The sequence below is a fragment of the Melanotaenia boesemani genome, chromosome 8 (assembly GCF_017639745.1).
Source record: "Melanotaenia boesemani isolate fMelBoe1 chromosome 8, fMelBoe1.pri, whole genome shotgun sequence".
NCBI lineage: Eukaryota > Metazoa > Chordata > Actinopteri > Atheriniformes > Melanotaeniidae > Melanotaenia > Melanotaenia boesemani.
In genome coordinates, this window is record NC_055689.1 from 11,996,932 (window position 1) to 12,006,155 (window position 9,224).

The 9,224-nt window shown below is 37.8% G+C and overlaps 1 non-coding gene across 1 annotated transcript; it reads right to left on the bottom strand.

Annotated features, from left to right (window-relative positions):
- Positions 1-1,249: 1,249 nt before the first annotated feature.
- On the bottom strand, positions 1,250-1,321 carry trnaq-cug. Its single transcript has one exon. It is a non-coding gene; the product is annotated as a tRNA-Gln (tRNA).
- Positions 1,322-9,224: the final 7,903 nt, after the last annotated feature.

Here is a 9,224-nt window from a genome sequence, read left to right on the forward strand (position 1 = left end):
TCAGACCATAAGTGTAAACCGTTTTTAAGTTTAAAAATGTTGGATCGTCAAGTTACTTGGATTTTTTTTTTTTTTTTTGTTGTTGTTGTTCTTGGAACATTTTTCTTTTCCATATTTCATGATTGAAACTGGTTTATTTCCCTCCAAGTGTGTAGCCTATACAGTCTTTGAAATCTCATTTTTTACTGGTTATCGTAATGAAATTCATTCTCACAAATTACCTAAATGCAAAGGTTAAATTGTCAGAAATGCATTAATTTTTTGCAAATTTAATTCTGTTTGCTCTGATGAGGAATGGACTCAAAAGATGTGTGTAATGTCGAAGAAATTAGGCCATATTTGTCCTCTGGTGTCTCATCTGAAGTACCAGGGATGTGAAAGAATAGTGCAAAGTCTTTCTTTAAATAACACTGAGTATGGTAAAGACCTGCACAGACTTCATGTGTGGCTACAGGCACAAACTGCAGTAAAGCAACAAGGCAGGTCATTGTATATGTTTGTAAATACTAATGTTGTAAATAATGCTGAAGCCATGCTTGTTGCTGTTGCATTTTTATTTACTTTTGTAACATTTTTTACCAGCTATACAAAATAAATAAGCAATAAATGGGATGAAATAAAGCGACACAACATCTGCTTGCAAAGACATATACTGGCCATTCATATTTTTACTTGTTTATTTTATATAAAGAACAAAATTCACAGCAATGTCACAATATTCATATGTTTGTAAATATTGTCTGTAACATATGTTTTTTTCTTAGCTTTTGTTTATACATTTATATCTGGCTGGCCAGGTATGTGCATCAAAAATAAAATACTTAAAATTGAACATGTCATTGTGTGATTTGTCATTACAACACCGATTTGAACAAATTCAAGATTAACAAGTATAATATAATTAACATGTATAATATAATGTATAAAGACTGCTGTTGACATTTGATGCTGATGCTTTTATCCAGTAGCATTAAGGTTAAGAGTCTTGCTTAAGGACCCAGCTGGAAGGTGTTATTATTCGTCCCCTGGGGGAATCAAACTAACTGAGCTATCCAGTCACCTAAAAGTTCCCTCTGGGATTAGTGACAAGATGCAGACATTGTTTGTTGTTTTGTCACTTTTACTCCAGTATGATGTTGAAATTTCAAGGTAGTTGCGGAATTGAAGGTATTCATATCTGACTGCGTAAACTCAATTATATTTAATGACGTAGAAGAATTCAAGGTAAAGAAACTTACTTGTCAAAGTCAGGTTCCACTGAGATTTGAACTCAGATTCCTGGATTCAGAGTCCAGAGTGCTAACCATTACACCATGGAACCTCAGAACATGAGTTACCAAGAGGCTGAACAATTGTTAAATGCAGCTGAGCAGATTTTTCTCATTTTATCTATAAGGGACAATGTACAATTTAAAACACAAATGTTGTCATTTGATGCATTGTACCATAGTTAGCCTTAGTTTAATTTACATCTGCAGTGCCCTGGCAGGGCACACTAAAAAAACATACAAATACCACATATGTCCCTCCCCCACCCATATCCATAAGGTTATGGATATGGGTGGTTTTTTAAAACAGTTTCAGCTGAGATTTAAAATGGTTCATGAAGCTTGAGCTTTTTATATTGTCACTTAGTGTATTTCACTGTGTAGTGGCTTTAAAAGAAAAGGCAGATGGTCCAAAAGTTGTGTGGCAGAAAGGTACATTACAGTTATATATTGAAGTTATTCTGGTGGTTCTTACAGAACAAGCAGGGTAATAGCAGACAAAATCCAGTAAACATGCAGGGGCCAGGCCGTTTAAGATCTGATACACTAAAATCAACATTAAAAATAGTCTAAAATTTTCTAAACTCAGTAGGTTTCATCTGGAGTCCTTTCAGGAGTTAAAGGTTACCATCTTGTCCCTGGTTTATAAACCAACATTAAACCAACATCAAGACTGACACAGACTTCTTTTTGTGCACACTAAGGCATACTATGTAAACATATGTCCGTACAACTTTTAGATAGCCTGAGGACTCTGCATTCAAATTTCAACAACGTCTCAAAGTCAGCTGCAGATGAAACTCTGGAGAGAGCTTTTTTTTAAAAAAAAAAAAAATCTGTAGGTGTTTCCAGGAACTGAAGGGAATGCAGAGGACAGAGAAAGCAGCCTGTTCAAGGTCCAAGAGGAGATCTTATCTAGCAGTCAACCTTTTAAATTTCAATTGAAGTGAAAAGAAAAAAATATCATAACCAACTAAAACATGTCCAAATATCTAGTATATAAAAGTAATTAAAAAAAAGTCCAATTTATGTTAATTTCAGAAAATTTGAGATTTGATCTTTTCTATGCATTTTTCTGCAATGTTCTTTATCACCTCTGTTCCTACATCTTTAATCTTTGATCTCAGTTCTGGGAGTTAAGTGATGTAAAAGCACTCATGCCCACTTGCTGTGCCACTGGCCACATATACAAAGACCAACTTTGTATTTAGTTGATCTGAGTCCCTCATCTTCCCAGGATGCATTTCCTCTCCTTCCTCTGGACTGGCACAGATGTGCTGAGGCTCCAGTCCAGCTCTGTTACTTCTTAACACACATGAAGAACTGCAAACACACAAAAGGAGTGCACAAATATACATGATGCTGCACATTTAGAGAAGAAACTTGATAATACTTTGCAAACTTTTAAATTCATGTAACCTGGATATTTACAAGGAGATCACTTCGAACTGACCAGTTTGTCACATGACTGCTGAAAGTAGACATTACAGCTCTCTGAATATACTGCAAATCACATAAAGAAACTGAGATTAAAATATGTAAACTGGGTTTGGGCCAGGTTTCCTGGAGAAAAGTGGCAAGCATCGCAATAATGTTAAAATTCACAGGGCCCCGTTGCAGAGGCGGTCATTGGCACTAGACCTTTGTGTAGTGCTCTGGCCAGTTACCCAGCCAGTAAGTCTGTCAAACACAGTCATCCAATCAGTCAGCTTTCATACCAGTTAAATACTGTTATTTGGTTATTTACAGATCATTACAACAAAAAATCTGTCTGTTTAGTCACTCCATCATGTTGTAAGTCTAGCAAAGGTTTTATGTGGGGTTTTGGTATTTGGGCTCTTTTAATCCAGCAGAGGTTAACTATTTTAATAAGATGTCTATGAGGGTGTCAGCACAGAGAATAAACAGGGACACTGTTGGGATATGTTTGAAGTCCTTCATCTTGGTATGTTGAAATTGCATGTAATTAATGCACTGAGCGCCTCTCTTTACTCTTCTTTCTTAATTCTTTATGTATAATCAAGTATATTAGATTATTGTCATCAGCTTGTGTTCCTCCTTTTTCTGCTTCAGCAGGCTTTTTTTTTATTCTTTCCTGTTATAAATTAGCTTTGTAGTAACACGATTATTATGAACTGAGCAAGAGTGGATTACACTTTTAATTTAATTTAAGTTGATTGTATATTATTTTTATTTTTGTATTTATTCAGTATAGTGAAAGTAGATTAAACATTTAAAATAATACAGAAAAGAAGATGAAAAAAGGCTAAGCTAGTAGCTTATTAAACACCCACCCATTACCAAAACAATGTTACCAGATTTACATTAACAACACAATTAACACTGAAGAAAATATTTACAACGTCACCACCATTGATAGTAACTTGTGAAAATATTACACACAACAAGATCTTTAGCATTTCATTTTTCATGACACTTTATTATATTATTATTATTATTTATTATATTTGTATCATTTATGTACTTTCTTTTAAATTATTTCAAAGTAGAACTCATTTTTAAGTCATTAGAACAACTGTCCACAGTTTGACACCAATGACAGATATACAATAAATCTTAATATTTGTCCGTACCTTGGGTTTGCTAAACATTTAATTTCCTCTAAGTTCATAACATTTCTCCCTCTTTTTAAACAGCTTCTGAACACAGAATGGCAACTGTTTATTATTGACTTTATACATAATTTGAAATGTGTTGTAATCTACTAGATCTCTACAAATCAGTATGTGTAATTGAATAAATAGTTTATAGATTTTTTTTTTTTACTAATTATACGCATGGCCTTCTTTTGTAGTAAGAAAACTGAATTTGTATGTGTGAAAAGTCCTTCCCCAAATCCCTACACAATAGGTCATAAATGGAACAATCAGTGAGTTATATGAAATAAAATATCTCTGACACAGGTAGTCCTTTACTTTGTACAGTATTGCAATAGATTTTGACATCTTGGTTTTGACATCATTTAGATGTGATTTCCAGTTTAACTTAATTTTTGTAACTATGTCAATTTCATGATTACTTATTTTCATTTCTTTTAAACTATTTGATCTAAGTTTTACAAATATAACACATTTTCTTTTTCCAAAGTGAATAAATCATTTGTTGACAACAAACCACTGGTTAACTAACTCAAACTCATTTTCCAGTAACCGTAAGTGAATTGGAGCTTGTCTTTAGAATTGCCTTGAGATGGCTGTCGAAAATTGGCACTGTACAAATTGAATTGAATTGAATTGAACTGAATTGAATTGAATTGAGGCACTGTGACCTGTCCAGGGTTTTGTTGCGTTGGGAAAAGGGGATATTAAATAGACAATGGATGTATGGATGCATTAAAATAAACTGCTGTGCATCCTTATTTGTAGTCGCAGCTCATCTCATGACTTTTTAAAATAATGCCTGTTAGTCTGTCCCAGGAAATCCATGAGTTTTTACTCTACGGGAAACCAAGAGTCTTTTCATAGCATATGAATAAATAGCGCTGGTGGGTATTTGTGTAGGTCTAACGACATACTCCACTGTTGCCAGTTTTAGCGATAAAGCCTTTCTGATTGTGTGTGTTGGTCAGTAAAATACAGAAACGTCAAATGGACATAGCAATTATGGGGGTTTTTGAGATATGGTTGAAATTTGAACACAGCTGGTCATGTCTTAAACACACCGGCATGCGTGTGTAAATGTGTGTGTGTTTTTGTATGCATACACCTCTGAGGACAAATGTGTAATTGTGCATGTGTAAAAATGAAGCACTTTCTAAATATGACTCATGCAATCACTCTCATGCTTTACGGCCGACTGTGCTGGTGGTTAACTCCTGGGTGGACACACACCACGCATGTGGGTTAACAATCACTGTGGGACTGGATGAGAAAAAAATTTAAATGTGTGTGTGTGTGTGTGTGGTTGGACTACCTCCTCTCAGCCGTCCACCACTCATAGATTTAGATGATGTTATTATTTCAGCATAGTTAGCAGCTGTGTTTTTGGTGGTATAACATGGTAATCATCTCTCCACTGCGGGCTTTTCTGATGGTTAAGGCATATTTATAACTGTGGACTGTTTTACTCTACTTTCTCATGACAGAAAACAGATCTGGAAGTTTCTCAGAGTCATATTTGGTTAGTCTTTGTGTCAGTCAGTTTGCTCTGATAGCCATTTGATGGTTCTCTTTGTGCAATAGCTTGTTTCAGACAATAAAGGAAAACATTGAAACAATTAACTCCTGGAATCCATAAAGTCTTTACATGTACTTAGAAGGTGTGCTTAAGGTGAGTTTTGCATGTTTTAAAGAGAGCTGGTTTTGGGGGTAAGATTTAGACAAAATCACAGGCTTGGGTTTAAGAAAACATTATGGTTTGACCTGCAATATACACTCAGCGGCCACTGTATTAGGTACACCTTACTAGGTTAGACCCCCTTTTACCTTCAGAACTGCCTAATTTTTTTGTGGCGTATATTCAACAAGGTGTTTGAAACATCCCTCAGGAATTTTAGCCCATACTGACATAACAGCATTACACAGTTCCTGCATATTTGTCAGCTGCACATCCATGATGAGAATTTCCGGTTCCACCACATCCCAAAGGTGCTCTGTTGGTTTAAGATCTGGTGACTGGAGGTCATTGGAGTGCAGTGAACTCATTGTCATTTTCAAGAAACCAGTTGGAGATGATTGCAGCTTTGTGACATGGTGCATTATCCTGCTGGAAGAAGACATCTGTGGTCATAAAGCATGGATCACCAACTCTGTTCCTCGAGGGCCTCTGTCTGAAGGTATTGAATGTTTCTCTACTGCAACACACCAGATTTTTAAAAAAGGGTCATTAAAAGACTTGTGCAGAACTTGACAACAAGCTGTTGGAGATCCACTTCATTTGAATCAGGTGTTGCAGTAGAGAATCATTCAATACCTGCAGGACACCAGCCCTCAAGGACTGGAGCTGGTGATCCCTGTCATAAAGGGATGGACATGGTTGGCAACAAAACTCAGGTGGACTATAATGATGCTTGATTCATACTAAGGGCTCCAAATGTTAGTGTAGCTTCTCAGTCATCTAGGTCATAATAATTGTAAGAGCTTGTTTAATGGCAACTTCTTCCAAACGATCTTCCAAAAGGTTTCTTCATTGACCATTACCATTACCCAGGGCAAGATATGCCTCATCATATTTTGTTGTCTTTTATTTATTCTGAAATCTCTATTGTTGAGTCATCATCCTTTACCCATTGGTACTTTCACAAATTTGTCCATGTTTTGCTAGCAGTGCAAAAACTGCTGGCATAACTCTTAGCTTTAAACCATCCCTCATGCTTGACAATGTCTGTTTCTTGCCTACTTCAGCTGGCTTTGACCAAACAGCCATCCTGCTTAAATGAGCCCTAAAGTCACCCATCAGGTTGTGATTTGATACTCAGCATGCACATTTTTACAACTCAAGTGACAGTTTTATTTATGCTTCACTATTTAATTCATACATATTACACATTATTCCCCTCATTCATCATTTTCCACCTCATACTTCCTCTGTCTCCACAGTGTGGAGTTGCCTGTCTTGTCTGTCTTATTTCAAATTGCTGACACAAAGACGAGCACTGATTTGATTTCATCCCTTGTAGATTTATTTTCCTGCATGTTAAAAGTGTTTAGAGGATTATTAATTCTGGCTTCACCAGTGCTCCATCACTCCCACCCACTAAACACACTCACACACATTCGGATCCCAAACTCAAATTATGGGATTGGCATCCCTCTCCCCCTGTTTTGTTGGTAACCCACACACAGACCTCCATTGCCAGCAGAGTGTGGCAGAGGGTCACTGTTACCCACAAGGCAACAAGATTCACAGACTCACTTCTTACCCTCTTATCCTTTGCTGTTGGTCCCTGCTAAAAAGCAAAATTTTCCACTCCAACCAAAAATAGTTGTATGACTGCCGGCCATAGCTGCCTGGTGCCCTCCTGTCGGTTATGGTGGGTTGAGTACACACATGAAATCTTAGTAGTTAGAGAATTCATTAATTTGTTTATTTCTTTTTCACAGTGATGAAAGACAGCTAGTTTTTGGGCAAGTCTGCAAGAGAAAGGCTGAGAAGATGTGGGATGAAATAAGTGAAAATATTACGGATGTTCTAGGTATTACTACTCATAGCATGAGTGGGTGTGTCCTAAAAAAAAGAAAAATAAAAAAAAAAAAAAAAAAAAAAAAGAAGGGATGGAGACAGTAAGTTCTGTATCCTCTTCAGTGCTACTATGGAATACATTAAATTGTCAAATATCTGGTTTATTATTCAATGAAAAGCTAATAAATAGTATATTTCAAGGAATAAATGGCCACATTGGCGTCTTCCCTAGCGCTAACAGCTCTATGTCACATTTATTTCACCTGAAAAGACCCTTCATAAAAGCACATTTGAGTTTTTCCTCTTGATTTTTTTCATCTTAGTAACTTTTTTTCAACATTAAGTTTGCAACATTTTAAAAGTATTATTTACAGTAGTGGTTATCTTGAAACACAGCCTTTCAAACATTGTACCCTCTCTTTATGGTCACAGAGGGATGTCAGAACATGAAGTCAAATTTACAACCTTGACATCAGCTCTAACAAAAAGGCCTCAGTGTTTACTATACAGACTTCCTTCTGAGGAAACTTTAATTAAAAAAAGAAACATCTTGGGCTTCCGGTCGGAACCATGAACATGGCGACAGCATAGGAACACAGCTCCCCGACATTATGCAGTAATAATGCCCCGTACGGTTTAAATGTGAGTGTTTCAAGGACAACGAGTGAATAAATTACCGGGGGCAGGGATTATGACTAAAGGAAGACCAAAAAAGACGACATACGAAGCGGGGAAGAACGCGAAAGACGACAGCAAACACGATAAGCTAACATCGGAGCTAGCAAACTTAGCAGCTGAAGCTATCCCCGTGCTGGCGGAGGCGCATCGGGAGACACCGGGGCAAGTGGCTGAAAGCATGGCGGACTTAGATACGGTGTTGCGGGAGATAAGAGAGTTTCGCCGGGAAAATGCAGCTAGTCTTAAAGACATAAGAGAAGAAATCACGAAAACGAATGGCAGACTTGACGAGGCAGAAAGGCGCATAGTCGAAGCGGAAGACCGTGTTCAGAGCGTGGAGGAAGCTACACTGGAGCTGCTTAAACTTCAAAAGAGATTTGAGGAGAAGCTGATAGACCAAGAAGGGCGTGCCAGGAGAGAAAATATAAGACTGCACGGGGTTAAAGAGGGGGCTGAGGACAACACGGAGTCAATGGCTGACTTTGTAAAAAACCTGCTGAGGGAACAACTAGAATTGCCACAGTCATTCGCACTCAATATCGAGAGGGCTCACAGAGCGCTGTCAGCACGCCCTCCAAGTGATGCCCCTCCGCGGTCGATTGTTGTTAAACTGCTGAGTTACAGATGCAAAGAAGAAATCATCAAGCTGGCTTGGGAAAAGAAAGGGTTTTTGTACGAAGGGCGGCGGGTTATTGTGGATCATGATTATGCTCCCGAGATTATGAAGAGGCGTAAGGAATATATCGAGGCAAAGAAGATCCTGAAAGAGAAAAAGATTCGTTTTCAGACTCCATTTCCGGCGAAGCTCCGTGTCTTCTATGAGGGTGACACACGGACTTATAACACGGCGACGGAGGCAACCAAGGACATGGTAGAGAGAGGATTTCAGGTGAGAGTCATCAAACCAGCAGACGACCCGATGGAGAGGATACGGAGACAGATGTGGCGTCGAGCTGAAGCAGCGGATAAACCGGACGGGACGACATCAATGGGATAACTGAGAGTTCCCTTCCTTTTAAGTAATGGTCATGTCGGGACTGTTTTTCTTTTATGTTAATTTTCTTGAAAATATTGGACAAATGAACAGGGCCAAAGTAGGCCAAAAGGGCCCCTGGCCTTCATGGTCCAGGGTCTATC